This window comes from Apis florea, unplaced genomic scaffold (genome assembly GCF_048593485.1).
Source record: "Apis florea isolate Af1SG1 unplaced genomic scaffold, ASM4859348v1 contig_3517_pilon, whole genome shotgun sequence".
NCBI lineage: Eukaryota > Metazoa > Arthropoda > Insecta > Hymenoptera > Apidae > Apis > Apis florea.
This window is the reverse complement of record NW_028256778.1, coordinates 2,253,897-2,273,435: the sequence shown is the minus strand read 5'-3', so window position 1 is coordinate 2,273,435 and position 19,539 is coordinate 2,253,897. Positions and strand designations below refer to the sequence as shown.

Here is a 19,539-nt window from a genome sequence, read left to right as displayed (position 1 = left end):
GATGTATATAAGACAAAAAGAAAACTAAGATTCAATAAGAATAAGTGTATTCATCGCTGCCAAGCGTTATTCTTATTTATCTCTTACTATGTGTAGAGATATTTCTGCAAAATAAATTTAAGTTATAAATTTCGAATAATAAACTTGGAAATATCGATTATAGGAAATGCAATAAGAAATGTAAAACAAAAGAAATGTAAAATTGACAAATATCTAGGAGATTAAAGCACGACTGATTGGCATGACTGAGAGTATATTGTATTATCTATTCAATCAAAATGATCATGCAATAAAAAAAATACTCTTCATCTCAATAAAAAAGCAAAAAAACTTTCGAAAAATCTCAATCTCTATCTAAGCATAGCATATATTCTAAATAAAGAAATATTAATTAATAATAACTTCTTTTGTTTGAACTATTTTTATTTATCATTATTTATATTATTAATTTTCTGTACAAGAAAGTTTATGCTATTGGATAAATTGTTGTTTAAAAATGGTGTTTGTAGTTTTTTATTTTCTAATATGGGAATTTGAAAACTCAGCCAATTCTATCCTTTCGATGCGTCCATTATCATACGTGTATACATATACCATAACTCGTCTCGTAAATATATTTCTGAAAATGTAAAGAACAATGTAAATAATAGGATAATTGGATATAGAAGTAAAGATAAAAAAGGCTTAGAATAATGATGAGGATTTTATCTCAAAAATAAATATGGAAAACTTCGAATTGAATGAAATATTCTCGTGATGAAAGAAGAATTTGAAATTTATAAAATATATATGATCATGACAATTCTGGAATGAAAGAGAAAAAAGAATGGAGATGAAATTCGTTTCGACAAGCTTCGAATAATTTCAATAAATGATAATTATTCACAATACAGATATAAAATACAGATATAAAATAATAGGCACTAGATGTAAATTGAAGATTTGATATGATTGATGGTTGAATTAGTTTAAACTATATTATTTTTTGAAATATTCATAAAGTAATTGAAAAATGCCAAATGAAATAAAATGCAAAACAAACATAACTTATTTTAGAATTTATTTAATAAATGGCAGTAAAAGTTTATCTACCAAATTATTTTCTTATGTTGAAATATTGAAATTTTAAAATTGTTTTAATATGTAATGTACTGTTTTGAAAAAGGTTAAGATGTTCATAAAAATTTTTGTTAAGATTTTGTGTTTTAACAAGAAAAAAAAAAGTATAATCAACAACTAAAAAAAAATAAGCACGTTTTTTTTATTTATTCTAATTTTTAAATAAATCATTAGCAAACAATTTAACTTATTTAAGAGAATGCTTTTTTTCTCAATACATTGAGATAAAATATTGTGCCAATAGATTAAAACTTATTTATTCAATTCAATAAACATATATATATATATATATATAATATAATATATATAATATATGTTAATAGAAAACGATGCAAAATATAAGAAAATAAAAAATCAAATAAAGAACATTTGAAGATAAAGGCAAGAAGAAACTGACCTACGATCTGCTGCGGTAGCATTAAGAGATAAAAATAGAAATGCAAATTTTATTAGATGAGTTAGCTAATAATAACTTAACTAAAAGCGATTTAAATCCTTCTAATTGAAAGAAAAAAAATTGCTTGTATTAGAAAAAATGATGCTTCAATTTCTAAAGACAGTTTATACATGTGCAAAAAAAAAAAAAAAATAACAAAACACAATTTTAATAAGAAGAAAGAGCTTGCAAGATATAAATGCGATTAATTTTAACTTTTCATTTTAATTTGCGAACGTTTATTGTTCAAAAATGATTTGTATTCATTAAAAATGTACAATGATGAAATGATCCATATTTTAAGCTACTTCTAAACACGCTAGAAATATACAATATGATTTGATAATGAATAAATTAATAAAGGACAGCAAATAGAAAATGACCTTCGATTTTCTGTATTAGCATTAAAAAAATTAAGGTAAAATTGCAAATTTTATATGCCTTTGCGAATTTTTCTTAAGAATAATAATTTAATTAAACACGATTTAGATTCTTCTAATTAGAAAAATGAATAATCTGGATTAAGGATTTTATTAACTGAAACAAAAACTAGAGATTAACATAGATGAAACTGGATTATAACAACAAAACCAGGAAAAATGATGCAACAAAAGAATTTAAAAAATATTCAGATTCTTATTAATGCCTAAAAAGATGAAATTATTAGTATTATCGTATGATACAATTTTTTTTTACTATATTATCTTCTAAAAACTATTAAAAATAAACTGTTATATATTGATATGTTTTCATGTTACAAATAATTAAAACTTAAATAAAAATGTATAATAATGTAGGCTTTTTCGATTGTTTTTTGATTTTTATGCTTTCGATCAGTTTGTTCATTATATCATGTATTTATATTAATGTATTTGAATTACATAATATTTAACGAAACTAAAATTAAACGTTTAAATGTTATAATTTTCCTTATTTTTGAAATCAAATTTAAAAAAATAATTTTAAATATCTTGTAGTTACTATTTGATAAATATATGTTTTAATTCATGATTTTTTTTTTTTGTAAAAAAATTATGAAAGGAAAATTTGACTATTTTTGATCGTTGAAAAATCATTTTTTCCCATTAATAAATAATAATGTTGTATTATTATTAAAATCTGGAGTTCTATCATTACTGATTTCAACTGAATTAAAAAAATTAAAAAAAATAATTATAATTAATTTAATTAATATATTAAGTATACTAGAAAATATATATATATATTATATCCAGATTATTCAAATATTATAGCCAGATCCATATTACTGCTCACGAATTATTCGTGAACAATTCTATTCAATATAGATTCAATATACTATGAATATCTTAAACTTTTGATCGATTGGCATTAACTCACTGAAATATCCATTACGGCCGCAAGATGGCTCCAATTTCATGCGTAGCATAGCTCATAATATCATATAATTATATAATTGCTAATCATAAAATCAAAAATCATAATTTTTTTTTAATAACAAAATAGTTATTTTTTGTATTCTCTTCTTTTAACTTTTTCTTTCAATAAAATATTATTTATTTTATCAATTGAATATTGTATAGTCATAATATAGTGTTAATAGATTTCCATATAATATAGTTAAAAATAAAAGTTTTTAAAGAATTTATGATTTAAATCCATGATATACATTATATACATATATATTAGCATAATAAGCATATCCTAGATAATTCTAATTATAATTAAATAAATAATATAATATGATTAAAAAAATGTAGAAATAAAGAAGTAAATATTTTAAAAATGTTCAATTTAATACAACATCTTACAATTGTGATGCTCCTATTGAATCAATATAGTTGCAATTAGTTGTTTCGTTACTATGCCGTTAAACACTATGCAATTCTCGTTAGTTCAATATACGTTATCGTGTATAATTACCAATTCAACTCAACTGAATGAGAGTCAATATTTTTCTTCAATACATAGAAAAAAATGTGACGATCACTTTTTTTTAATGTCTTTCTTCATTTTCAAAAACAAAGATCATTATTTACTGTTTACCAATCGAACATTGTATATAATATAAGTTTATATATCATCAATAATAATATATAACTATAAAATATAAAAAAAATGAGATAGACATAAGATTCAATAAAATTTTTATTCCAGATTTAAAGACTCTAGAACAGCCATTTTAATATTATTCTCAATGTTACCAATTCAGCGCAAAAATAAGACTACAATATTTATAGTGGTTAGAATTTAAACTTTATTTTAAATGTGAAATTACGAATAAAATATAGAATAAATTAGTTTGTGATTTAAACAAGTATAAAATTTCGTGTATAAACACGTATATCCTTAGTAGAAATTATTATTAAAGCAATTAATGAATTATAGAAAAAATTATACTTTTACACTTATTCCAATTTTAATACATCATATTTGCAAAAATATGTTTTCATTTTTAAAAATATTATTAAATTTTGAATGTAATTCTCTTTTCCTGATACAAAATTTTAGAGATATTGAATTTTCTGAATTTATCTGAACAATGTCTAATGTCAATGAATTTTTCAACGCAAAATTAGCCATTTTTAAAATATCTTTTTTTAAATTTTCAAATTAATATATATATTGAAATATTATTTCGCTTTCATTGTATAATACAATGCCTAATTCAGTGACAATTATTAGATGATTCAGTAATATTGACTATCTTATCTGAAATTAACTAAATTTTTGAAATTTTTAATTCAAATTTAATTAATGCATTAAAAATTAAAAATGCGTGCATGGTATCTAGTTATAGATTGTATAAGAGAATTTCGAAGCTTAAAAGAATATTTAAAAATCTAGATCTCTTGCTTAATTTCATATTTGATAACAAAGTGAAATAGAATATAAAAAAAAAATCGTCTTAATGAGATACTGAAAAAACGAAATAGGCTTTTCAAGCATGTCATATGAAGATTTATTTAATATATTTGGCGAGAAATTATTTAACATAATTAGACCACAAATATTAAACAGGGATACGAATTTTCGAATAATAATTTCAGCTAAAGAAAGATTATTACAGATTATAGGTCAAATTATGTTATGTAAAAAAAATAAAATAACATGTTTACATTGACAAATAGGTCATTTAATGTATATGCTGCTTCTCGAATGAACATTGTTCGCTGTTCACAGACCAATTTGCTATTTTACTTGCAGTTGAAATGTTCATATCTGATCATGTTTCATAAATGTTCATATCTGATCATGTTTCATAAATTGTTTGCTCAAACTCAATGTCTATATAGAATTATTTGTAACATTTTTCCAAATATTTATTCGCTTCTTATTCCAATAATTTGTATAAGCAGAATTGCCGTTCTAAGAAGATAATAAGCTTCATCATTTGCAAGAACAGAACACATTGCAATATTTTCATTTCTACTGTTATATTAGATAGAAATACGTCACGTGACATAATGAACGCTTAGTCACGTGACATATCTTTGTCTAATGTAATAGAAAAAATACAGTATTGAATAATTCAAAAATCGATTGAAGTAATGGAATCAAATTAAAAATTATAATCTTATATCTTATAATCTCAATCAACATCAAAGATGAATATTTATCAAAAAAAGATTATGCTGTCTGTATAATTGATTTGAAATAGAATCGTATTTTTCGAGCAGCTACTAAGCTGCTGAAATGATTGATTTAAATGTATATTGTCGTCAATTAAAATCAAGTAAACAATTAGGTAATAAAAAAATTTTCTATCTCGACACAAATTCAATTATTAAAAGATTTTGCAACTTGGATGGGATGTATTATCCATCATAATTTTCGAATCGTCAAAATCCTTCTCGTAAATATTGTTTTTATGCAATGAAATTATCTTTAAAATTTCAATCAAATTTTCAAAAATTTCAATAATTATAAATTAAATCATTATAGGTAGAAAAAATTAAATCATTATAGAAAGAAATAATAAATGAATTTATATGACAATCTAAAACATAAAAAATCATAAATAGATTTTGTTTAACAAAACGTCATTAAACATCACTGTTCGCAATATTGATACAATAAATCATTATTATTGACTGCAAACAATGAAATATCGTACTGAGAATTATGAAATTCTTAGAAGAAACAGAATTTATTGATTGTTTCCAATAATAACTCTTTAACTTGGATTATAAAATTAAAAAAAAAAAAAAATCACAATTTAATTAAGATAGATGTGAACTAAATTCTTTCTCACAATAAGTTCATATCGACCACTATCTTTTCATTGGATTCTATTTTATACTGCATGAATTATATATATATGCTATTCACTAAAAAAATATGATTTCCTCTGATTTTCATTTATTTAGATTTTACAATATTACTTAACACATTTTATACACATTTTAGAATACTTGTTAATGTGTGAAAATGCCTTGATAAATTTATTGATTTAAAATCACCGCATTTATATCGTGGCAGGATTCCGAAGTTATCGAAAAAATGGCGTCATATTGATAATAATAACAATATTTCAATAATTGAAGTATTGTATTTTTTTTGTAATAAAACTTCTATTTTTCAAAAATCGAAAAGAATACATTTCTATACCTAATATATTAAAATATTATATCTTTATATAATGACATAACATAATATAATATAATAAATTTTTTTTTATAAATATTTCGTATTCAAAATTTAATTACATCAAAATCAAAATTTAACTATTGTAAAAATAGAATTCTTATAAGCATTATGTCTATTTTACCATTTATATTCCATTCATCGAAGTTAGACGTCACATACAATATAACTTTTTATAACTTTTTATATTAACTTCTTATATTTATTTATTAAAATGGATTAAAATGGAATTTTTTGAATTATAATTGGAAGAAAATGGGAAGCATATTCGTATAATATTTAAATTATTTTTCTATGATTTGTTATTTTATGATTTATTAAATTTATTATTATCTTATGGCAAAAAAAGAGTAATAATATTATCATTATTATATTATATCATCATAATAAAATTAATCATGAGGTATCATATAGAAAAATTCTCTTTTTTTATTGAAAAATCATTTTGAAGATTTGAAAAAAATCTCAAAAGCAATAATTACCAATTATATAGAGATTATCAGAATCAAAAATTTAGAATATTTTATTCAGCAGAAACAATAGATTTGATTAACTAATCTTATTTGCATAATTTATTACATGAATATCTTAATAATAATACTTTTCAATAAAAAATTAAAAAAATATATTATATAACTTAGAATTATTTATAATTCTAAGTTATTATTATAAAATTATTATTATTATAAAATTATAACTTAGAAAGTATTCCTTAGAAATATATATTACTTTTGACTAGATCAAAAGTATTTATATAGGATTTTAAAATATATGATAAATTTCCATCTTATTTTAATATTTTGCAAGGATTAATACAATGGAGAAAAAATTATATTGCAAGAAATATAACAATATAAATTATAAAAAAAATATATTATCATCATATTATTAAAAGTAATATTATATGTGAATTATTATTATATATTTATAGATGAATATAAATATAATTAAACAATATTTATATTATCTTTGCAATTTATTCGATATTTCCATCTATACTTTCGTTTTAATATATAATTTTTATAATCCTTATTGATATTATAAAGGATTATTCACTACATATTTAATATAGATTTTCATGTATCTTGTTCGTAGCCGTAAATAATTCAACTTGATCAAATTTCAACGATAATTGATTTAGTTAGATACATGCATAAACATAAATATTTAATATTCGCTTCTTAAAAAACAAAAGTATTTATTGTATTAATTTTAATGCATCAAACGCAACCATAAATCTATACATCATATAAGAAATTATATTTCTGACGAACTAATTACGAATGAAGTATAAATCGTAAGCATGGTGACGCGTATAGAAAAATCTATCTTAAAAATAACTTGGCAAAAAAATTTAAAACCTCCACAAGATATACAGTAATAAAAAAAAAAACAGGTATTTCTTCCCTTTTTTCTTAAATTGCTGGAAATCTAAAGAATTATACTTACAGGTTTTATGGTAAGCAATAGAACTACGATAACTCATGGAAAAGTTCTTGATCCAATTCCAGAAAAATATGTTGTTCAGAAGATTGTCAAAGATTGCGCCGAAAAAATACATATATGAAGGACGCCATCACCTTGGACATCGAAGACGAGACCACCGAATAATCTATTTCAATAAGGTATATTAATAAACGTATATAAAGATACGTATATCTATATATGTCGATGAATAAGATAGGAACGATACCGTTTAAGATTAAAATTCATTAATCATACAATAAAATAGCGTTTTCTATCTTATATTTTCTAAAATAATAATAAACACAATAAATTCCAAATACAATTGCAGACACGATATGACGCTTGGCTTTGCCGGATGCCTAGTCACGTGACATACATCTAGGCTTAATCTAGGAATAGTGGGGATAACGTCATGTATTCTCCTCTTCCTGAAACTTACCAACGAACAAATGAATCATTTTTAATGGTAAAATTTGATTAATAAATTATAATATTAAACATATTTTATTATGTACTACCAGATTGTATTTAATTAATGAATTGTTTTTATCACTCCATGATGCAAACAGAATAAGAGATGAATAAATTCGCCTCTTGATCGTTACGCCAATTGCAAACACAAAACCAATAATTGGGACAAGAGAACGAGGTTCAACAAAATACAGACTCGCAATAACTGTTTCAACTCTGAAAGAAAGGGATATGTGTCAAGATAGTATTTTAAAACATGTTGCAATTTATATCAAAAACAAGAGCAATTATTCATATTATGAATAACCGAAATCATATATAAATGTAACTTAAATAAATTTAAACATTAAAAGGTTAAGAAAGAGAGATTATTTTGTCAGCAATTTGATAAATGACAAACAACGACAACAAAGTAGCAGTATAGTAAGCAGTAATTCGAATGAGGAAAACGATAGCAGTATAGCTCTATATGATTGAAAACTGAATTATGAATTTAACGGAATAGAAATTTGTAGAAATTTATATGTCGATAATATGAAGAAAGAAACGGTCAAAGGTGATACTATTAGATTTTGATTAAATCAATTACGAAATGATTGTCTATCGAGATTTTATAGATCAGAGTCAAAAAATTATATCCTTGTTATTGCAAAAAACGATTAATGCTAAGATATTAAGATAATAAGATTAAGATAAATTTTAAAGATTTATTAGACATTATAGTTTTTTGTTTACTATTATCCATAGAAGATCTAATAAATAATTTGATAATGAGTACGATTTATTAGAGTTATTAAGTAAATGAAGATATGATAGATATCAATAATCACAATTTATACAGAAAATTTATTAATTTTAATTCTTTTTATTTAATCGAGAATAATTAATTCTTTTTATCTATCGAGAATAAATATAATATCTTGAAGAAAATTAATTCCTATGTTTCAAAAAGAGGATTTAACACTTCAAAAGAAATTGAATTATATCGAAAAATGTACAAGTTCCGACAATTATTCGAAAATGGATTGAAATTAAATATAAAACTAATCGATTTTACAAGAAAAATAATAATTGATTAAATGATATATTATTATATTATATTATATTATATTCAATTTGGAAGACTCAATCAGTGAATAATGAGTTATTGCAAAAAAAAAAATATATATATATATTAGAAAAAGGAGAAAAGAAAAATTAGATGAGGTTATAAAAAAAAAAAAGTTTTAAAATCAGTTAGAAAACAGAAGAACCAAAGAAGAAAACAAAATGATACATTCAAATTGTCAAAATAATAAAAATAACATAATAAATATTATATAAAATTATAGATTTGGCTATCAAAATCATCTAACAAATCAAGCGACAAGTTTCGATATTATTGGAAAAAATTCTCTTAAGAACTAAAAAATATAAAACTACTTCAAAGAAGAAAAATAATGAAAAATTATCATTTCTAAAAGTTTCTATCGATATTTGTTGAAACTAACCTTTCAAAATATCATAAATTTCGATATCAAATTGTCAGAAATTTCAATAAAAAATTATGTCTATCTTACAATACAATAATTATTAAAAGAAAAAATAAATTGTTATTTAGATTTTCATATTTAAGTGACATCGACAAAATAAATATTTAAAATATATCATTAAGATGTATCACCACATTTACAAATATGTTTGAATACATTTTGGCAAGTTTAAACGAAGATGATTGCAAATTATTAATTTTAATATTTTAAATGAGATTATGATTATAGTAATTTAAGCATATTTGAGAATGAATTTTTTTCTACATTATATTTCTCTAAATTATAATTCAAACGATACTTCTGTAACAAAATCCAATGTCTCTATTAACACAATAATTTATTAGAATTAAATTTCTAAAATTCAAAAGCATTAGAAATAATTGATTAAAATATAATTTCCAAATTAATGGCTCATAGATATCCTGCTGCGATGTTATTTCTTTATAAAATTTAAAATATGATAAAAATGCAAAAGCGGTTTACAATTAATCGAAAAACGTATAAAATCAAATAATTTTAATAAAATGAAATATAAATTCGTGTTACAAGTAATAAAAAGTTTCTTTAATCTTCTATATAAATTCCATAAAATCAAATACTGCACACTTCTAATTTTTCTGAAATCTTCAATCATTTGTTTGATAATTTAAACAATTAAATATCATGATTCTAACAAGAACGCCATTTCTAATTTATATTATTTAGTTAAAAACTTATTATAACAATGAGAGAAAATGTCTGATTGATTTAAAAAAAACTTCATCTTGTTTTGTAGGACAATCAATAAATGTCATTGTACAACTTTGGTATGATTTAAAACAGAAAAGCATTATATCTTTCATGATAATTTGAATAGAATATTAGAAATTTATTAACAGATATGTTAGAATTCTTTTTTTTTAATTCTTCGAATTTATCTACAATCGAAATTTGTAAAAGCAGTGCATTTAGTTATTAGAAAAAATATGATATTAAATTTAAATAACAATTTTTAATAATTGTCAATCTGATAATAATGCTATTATAAAATACAATATTATCTCATGTATTGCATCTATTAAATGATATTCATTTTATGAAGAAATAGAATGCAATTAAGAATTGTACAATAGTATCGTCAATATTTATAAGCCTTTAGAAATATCCGGAATAAATCTAAATGTGTAAAATGTTTTAACTATTTTATTGATGAAAAAATAAATTATTATTATCGTAATATATATATTACGAATAACAAGCTCATTTTTGAATTTATTAGTAATAATAATTTTTCTAATATTTCTAAAATAATAATATATCATATTCGATCATTTTTATTGAAAAATGACATTATATAGCAAATTATTCATTTCGATAACTACTTCGGATTATATCTAAAGCTATATATAAAACATATCTGAATTAGTTTATCAAAAATTAATTGTGTTAAATATCGTAAAAATACACAAAGTTTTATTTAATAATGATTAAACAAAATTTACAAAGATATAGTGAAATTAGGTCAACAACTGAGATGATCTGTTTATAAGAGCTGTAGAAATTCAAAATTATAAAATTTATAAATGTTAATATTATAATGTATTTTTTTTATAATACTTATATGTTAATATAATACTTATAATACTTATATATTTTTTTAAAATAGTAAAATAAGCTATTATACATATTTTAAATTGTTAATATTTATGATTATATTTTCTATTTTTATTAAATTATTATAATATAATATATTATATTTTGTTTTTTTATACAATATTCATACTAAATATTAAATAGTATTTTTCTATTCTATAAGTGATAAATACAAAAAAATATTAGAAAAAATATGGAAAAATTTATTTTACACAATTAAATAATTTTAAATTTTCATAAATAGAATACTGTACATCATGTAAAACTATGAATTCAAAATAAATTTATTATTATATTATTATTATATTTATGATTATAATCTTCAAGGTTAAGTAAGATTAAAAATAAAAAAAATATTTTATATTTTGAATAATACTTCTCTCATTTTAATTTTAATTTTCCCATCACATAAAAAATTTAAAGATTTTTGTCTGAGAGAATATTTTTCAGGCTTAGAAACAGAACTTATGCAATACTTAAAAGTTATTTATAGTCAATTGTTTAATTTAATAAGATATACTAAATATTATAGAATTGGGATTAAATGATATAAAATTCTCTGAAATATTGTATTTTTCATGAATAATAATTCTAAATATGCATCAACAATGCGACAAGAAAAATCTCTTAAACAAGCAATATATATTAAGTTGAATGAACTAACGAAAAAAATAAAGATAAAAATTATTTATTAAAATTATTGTAATCAAAATCCTGTATTATGTCGAGAGAAAATGTTTTACACAGTTACACATACATTTATGAAGTTCTTCATCCAGTATATAAAGCAATCATGGAAGATTCAATTATAAATTAAATTAATTAAGAATCCAAAACATTGCAATTCGAATTCTCATATTAATAATAAATTAACAATTTATTAATATAGTATCTCAGTACATAGATAATTCCAGTTAGAGATTAACTTACAACTCATATACACTATAACATATTATAATTCAGGATTTTGGAATAATTTCAGATTAATAATTAAAACAAAATGTATATTTCAAAAAATGAAATTATAATATAGAAGATAATATAAATCAAAATAAAAATTAGATTATTACCTACATATAACATATAATTTAACATTAGACTTATCTGAAAATTTAATTCATCAAATTAAAAAATGAAATTTTTAAATTGAAAAAATGAATATTATAAAAATCATTTATTTTTGAGATTTTTAATATACATTTTTCTCGTAACAAATAAAAAATTTTCTCAATCCTAAAAAAAACTTATTGAAAAAAAAATTTTTGGATATAAAGACACAAGATTAAATTAAATAAATCTAGAATCAAATCTGAAGAAGACATAAAATATATTATAGTTTATATGTAAATTTTATATAGGTAATTTTTTTCTAAAACCTATATTTTTATATATTTTTAATAAATATCTGCATAGATTTTTCATAAAAAATATTATCATTTTAAGATTTAAATAATCATAATGAATGGCTGAAGAAGTTTATTCGTCTTCAAAATAAATTATTTGAAAATAGATGTAAGCGAGGATAAAATTGATTATATAAGATTATGGTAACATAAACAATATTGTTACAATATTCTTTTAAAAATGATTCAGAACAAGAAGTTACTAGAATCTAGAAAATGACGAATTTTTACTTACGGAAGAGATAGACATAAATATAAATGTCTCAAAAAACCAAAAATTAGAAAATGTCAAAGTATAATTATAATTATGCAACTATCAAAAAGTCTGCAAGATTAAAGTTATAGTTAATGTTTTTTACAGAAGAAATATTAGAAAAACTTTTAGCGCACACAAATAGTAAATTATATAAAAACAGAAAAATATAATACATATAATACAATATAAAAACATATAGAAAATATTAATGCAACGTTTAAATAATTGAATATAACGAAATTAAGAGCTTTTATTGGATTTTTATGATGAATAATATGTCTATCGAAGAATTATGGTCAATAGAATTTACATCAATTATACAGAATGTTTCAAAAATGAGAAAACATTAATTGAAGATTCTTGAAGTAAATTTAATATTTTCCTTTGAAAAAATTTTCGTTACGCTTTTATTAACGAATTATTAACAATGGCCAATCACAGAGCGCGTAGCATTCAATGTTACATTGCGATGTAACATTGTCTATTAAGCCGAAACGAACACAAATTCCAACGATATACATTGAAGAAAGTATATTAAATATTATAATTTATTCATTTTTTGTGATATCATTTTTTATCAATAATATATATATATATATATATATTATTACAATATCAAAAATATCTTTAATTATTGTTGTTATATGTGTTCTAAATATATTATATATCATAAAAAAACAAAATTCAAAAAACATTGAAATAAAAAGAACTTCATAAAAAAAAACAATTGAAATATATAGTAAAGATAGAAATGTTCGTAAAGCTACTTATTTTTTATAATTACTTATTTTATATTAAATTTTACATTATATGTATATTATCCTTATTCTATATTACAATAGAATAGAATATTCTAAAAATGTGAGAACATTCGTAAACTGAACATTTTTGAGATAATTTCAAGCAACATTTCCCTTTAACATTCTATATATATCATTATATTTACACATATTATATTTTAACATGCAAAAAAAAAATGTATTGTAATTTTTAAAGATATGTACGTTAACATTTTAATAATTTTAATAACCAAGTATTTTCAAAGGAGAAGCATATTGCACTTCAAGATCGATCAGAATATTATGTTTGTAACAGCTTAATCGAAATATATGAGATAATATAAATCATAAGAAAATAACAAAATTCTAAATAGTTCACTGAGAACTAGAATTAACTATTAATTATTAATATGTTATCAATATTTTATTAATTTTTGATAATATCCATATCGTAACATTATTTACAAATAAATAAAAGTGATTACTTTTTTTACTTTTTCTTAATCAAAATTATTATTAAAACATGTAAAAGTGTTATTTATAATTAGCTGGAATGAAAATTTTTAAAAAATTATATTATAGTTTATTTCAGCTACTTTTATTCATATTATTATTCAATTATGTTTTGAACATATCAAATATTTAATGAAATATCCTTACTATTATCCAAATTAATTTTAACAATATCTAATAATAATTCTAAATAAAAAAAATTTGTAAATCCAATTATTTTTATCTGCTATCAATTTCTTGACAATATTATCGAATTATCGATAAAAATATCGATTATTAAAACTCTATAATGAGAATTATAAGAACGTTATATACAATTCCTTCTCGAAGATTCCTTACCTGAAAATCCTTACTTAATAGATAGAGGGTTAAAAAGGACTACTGGAAGCAACGTCAGAGAAACACATTCGATCAAAAGAGACAAATACATAATTTTGGAATCACAATTAGAATTTAACAAAAAATAATTCGCGTTTTTAAAGAAAATTTTCAATAAAATTCAAAGTTTCATTTCAAAGTCTATTAGAGCTGAATCAACACTCCCGAACTTTGGCCTTCCTCTGAAAATCTCACAAGTCATATTTAAGGACACAACAATATTATATATGTAGATATATAACTGATAATGTTTGTTTACATTCATTAACATTTGTTACAAATCAATACTGGACAAAAGTATTGACATAGCATGATTGTTATGATACAAATGTCTAGAACTTTTTAAAAAATCGATTTAACGGAATAATTTTTATACTTATATATATTTTATATTACTATACATTTGTACATACTTTTTTCCATATCCAATATATATGCAATATATAATTTCATATTTTAAAATTCTATTTTAATTCATGCGTTCGTTTATTAGCTTTATTATATATTATTATATATTTATTATACTATATTTAAAACTATAATATATATTAATGTATATTAATATATTACATACAAAAATAAACTTACAGGAATTTTTAAATACATTACAATAAATTAATTTTTTTTTATTTAAAAAAAAAAGTTTTTAGATTCAAAATGTTATAAATTCTATTAAATAGAAATATAAAAATGAAATTTAATCCAGATAATTTAATATTTTCGCGATTGTATTATAATAAAAAATATATCAAAATAAATTATAATGTGAAAATTAAATATAAGAATTGAGCTAAATATATATATATATATATATATATATATATATATATATATATATATATATATACTTTTCATTTATATTTTATTTTATTATGTAATATTTAATTCTTAGATTACTCAAGCAAATTTTTTTAAAGAATAAATTACACATTTTATGAAAAACAATTATGGATTAGATAAACTTTTTTGGACAATTTTATATTGTGTGAACAGAAAAAAACTAATCAAAAAATAATTAAATTGAAAATGTAATAATGGAAAAAATATAAAAATATTTTCGTCGAAGCGAAAATAAGATAAATGAAAATATAATAGAAGAAAACTTAATGAATTTTTGATGATACAATATAGTATTTAGTATTAATACAAGCATGATTCAAAATAATCTAATTTAATTTCATAATTAATTGTATATTATGAAATAAAAGTTTAAGTAGGAAAACGAAATATCTAAAAAATTCGTGAAATGCGAGAATAAAATATAAAAACATTAGTTGATTGAAATAATATATAATAATAATCGAAACGAAAAATTATAATTAATATGAAATAATCATCATAACTTTCATTATAGTGACTTTGGTTATAAATGAATAATTTTCGCATTTTGCCCAAAAGATTTGAATATGATAAAATAATATGAAACATATAAGTAAATATTCTACACAGAAATGCTATTTTTGCAAATTAAAAAAGAAATTAATGTTTAATTGTTCAATGAAAAAAAAGAAAATTAAATGAAATTTATTCAAAAAATAAAATTCATTTTAGGAAAAAAAAGTTTATGATCTATATTTATTAACAATATTTGATGCATAAAATTCAAAAATATTAATTTTCATAATATCAAAAGTTATGAATGTTTAAATATAATCCAATATTAATCTAATCTTTACATTTTAGATGCTTTGTATGCTTAGATTAATAAAATTATAATTCAGAACATATTATAATTTTCAATGTTTCTCAAGATTAATGCAATGTATTTAAATTTTATATATGTAAAAGTCATGTAATATATCCCTTATTTAATAATATAAAAAGGATTAACTACTTAAATTTTATACTTTAGATATAATTGCAAACTTGATATCACAATATTGTATTGGGATATTATAATATTATAATATTCTAGTCAATTTATAGTTATACTATACTATATTGAATTAGTCTCACATTTAATTTTTTAATTACTGCATAATTTAAACAAAGATTCTATCTAATAAAAATATAATGAAGTATATAATATATATATATATATATATATATTTCATATAATATATAATATATAATATATGATGTACAATATATTTGTATATTAATATAATATAATATAATATTATATATATATATATATATATATATATATATATATATATATATATATATATATATATATATATATATATATATATATATATATATATATATATACTTTTCACAATTATAAGATTAATTTATAGTAATTGAATTATTAATTATCCAATTATAAGTTATCTCAATTTTAAAATTTAATTTAATCTAATGAAAATTCAATGTATTGGAGGCAAACTTACCTCAAATTTGAGAAATTCTATATCCAATAAAGAATATCTGTAATATCAAAATAATTATTATTTCATCAGAATTACAACTATTTCATAGCATTTGCTTGCTAATAATCTAATTATTACCTTTTTTCTTAAAACAATCGATTCAAAAAGCTTCTTATCAATTTCATATAAATCATATGATCTATATGATTTAGATATTAATCGTATTCATCTCAACCAACATTCATGTTAAACAACAAAACACAATATGATTGATTTATAATTTTGCTAATAATAGTAATCAATAAAAAATTTAAAATAATTTTGAATTTATATTATAAAAAATATTATTTCTATAAAAGAAATCAAACAATTAGAGTTTGTTTATATTTCTAGCCAAACTAGCCAATCCATTAAAATATATAAGTTTCTTCACTGCAAAATGTATCATTTATAAATTTTTAAAGATTATTTAAAAGATTAAAAGATTATTTAAAAAATCATTCCTTATTTGTATTAACATTTCCTAATTATCAACGAAAATTGGACTTATCTAAAAAAAATAGATTTATATTGATGATAAAAATAATATCTATGAAAGATCAGTATTTTATCAATCTTTAGAAAATCAATTTTATGTGGATCTTTTCAAAAATTGGCTAATTCAAGAATAATTTAGCATTCTTACTCTTTACATTGAAACATTCCTCTCAAAATCCGAATAAACAGTTGAAAACTATATAATATTCATAACACTTAGATGAACAAAACCATTGAGAGATACCATATCTCATCTAGCAATGAATATTTTAATCAAGAATTTTTAACATAAAATATAAATATAACAATAAAAATATAAAAATATAATTAAAATATCACTATAATATATAAATACATTTATTTATATCTGTATTATCTTATTTATTTATATTTGAATTAATTTCTTTAGTTTTTTATTTTATTATAAATTTTTTAATATCTATAAGCAAAAATTATCATCAAAATCACTGTTATATTATTAGTAATATATTATATTAATAAATTATAATAAATTATAATTTAACTAATAAATTATCAAACATACTTTTATGTTTATTTCTAAAATCAATCTCCAAAGATGTGCTAGAAAAATAATTAACATCATATATAATTATTAGTAGTAGTAAATGAAAAAAATGAACAAGAATTAATTATAATATGATAGTAATAGAGAATTTTTAAATTTAATTTTGTTTAGTTAATATCTTATTTATTATTTATTATTTCTTCGTTATTATATTATTATATTATATATTAATACATTATATTATATAAGGAATAATATAATGATTTTATGAATAATTCGTGAATTATTCGTTTTATGAAAAAATATTTCATACAAAAGTTGGAAGAAAATATAAAAGAAGATATAATATGATGTTATTATAAATGGACATTTAGAGGATAGATCACAAAAAATTTGTTTTGTTAAATAAAATCATATATTTTTTAATAAATTCGATTATTTCTTATAAAAAAATTAATCACTTATTAAAATAATTATTAAAATAAAAAACAAAAATTATTACTTTAAAAGATATTTTAATTTGAATTTTATGAAACTTCTGATATAATAAATAAAGAAAGCATAACCAAAAAAATATTTTTTTTTCTTCTATATTACATAATATATAACATATAACACATTAGGATATTATCTTATTTAATCAAAACAACTATTTATCATTTTTAGAAGAAAAAAGCCAAAAAATACCGATAATGTATTTCGGTTATTAATATATATTTATAAACATATTTAAACTAATTATATCAATAATATAATACATATAATACATATATAATATATAATAAATCTTTATTTTCAATTTTTTTTTCTAATATCTCTTGTTCATCCTCGCAAAATATACAGAATATTATAAATAATCTTACTCTATCATCAAATCATTTTAATTTAAATAATTTACTCTTTAAGATAAAGATTTAAGATTAAGATAAAGTTATATAAAGACAATTAAATATCAATATCATTTTAATAAATATAACCTAAACAACTATAATAAAGAACACAGAATAATCAACATAAAATAAAATAACTGGCTCTATGATACCGTAAAAAAGTAAAAGAGGAGAGCAATTATAATTTACACTTTTTCTATCATATGTTACGTTTTCATGATAATGGTAAATTATAATTTTTAAAGCCATGTACGATAAGTTATCATTTTTCATCAATCACGATTATGACAATTTTGATTATGATTTTTGATGTCATAAAAACTATCACATTGTTAAAAATAATTGCACGCTATATCACACAGTATCTTTCACTTACGAAAGTCATAACTTTATTATGCAAAATATTTATATAAACCTTATGATTATAATAATAACTGATGTAACTTTTATCATTGTGAAAACCTTAGATCATATATGGTTATAGATACAGTCTATATACAAGGATTCAAGAAATAAATTGAAGCAAAGATAATGAGGAAAATATGACATCTTATAAATAAAAAATAATTCAAAGTGTAGATACTCTATTAAATATATGTTACAAATATTATGAACAAAAGAAGTTATATTTTATGTCATTAATTCAAAAAATATATTGT

General features: G+C 19.9%; 1 long non-coding RNA gene across 4 annotated transcripts; it reads right to left on the bottom strand.

The window, feature by feature from the left end:
- Positions 1-405: 405 nt before the first annotated feature.
- Positions 406-19,366, bottom strand: LOC147656677 (uncharacterized). 4 transcript variants are annotated; one of them, XR_015294012.1, is made up of 6 exons: positions 19,257-19,356; positions 16,949-16,985; positions 8,167-8,335; positions 7,875-8,082; positions 7,631-7,793; positions 406-619 (listed from the first exon to the last, which is right to left on the bottom strand). It is a non-coding gene; the product is annotated as an uncharacterized LOC147656677 (long non-coding RNA). The 4 variants fall into 4 exon arrangements; XR_015294010.1 differs by lacking the exon at positions 19,257-19,356 and adding an exon at positions 17,066-18,478; XR_015294011.1 differs by lacking the exon at positions 16,949-16,985 and having other exon boundaries at positions 19,257-19,366.
- Between the last annotated feature and the right edge of the window lie 173 nt (positions 19,367-19,539).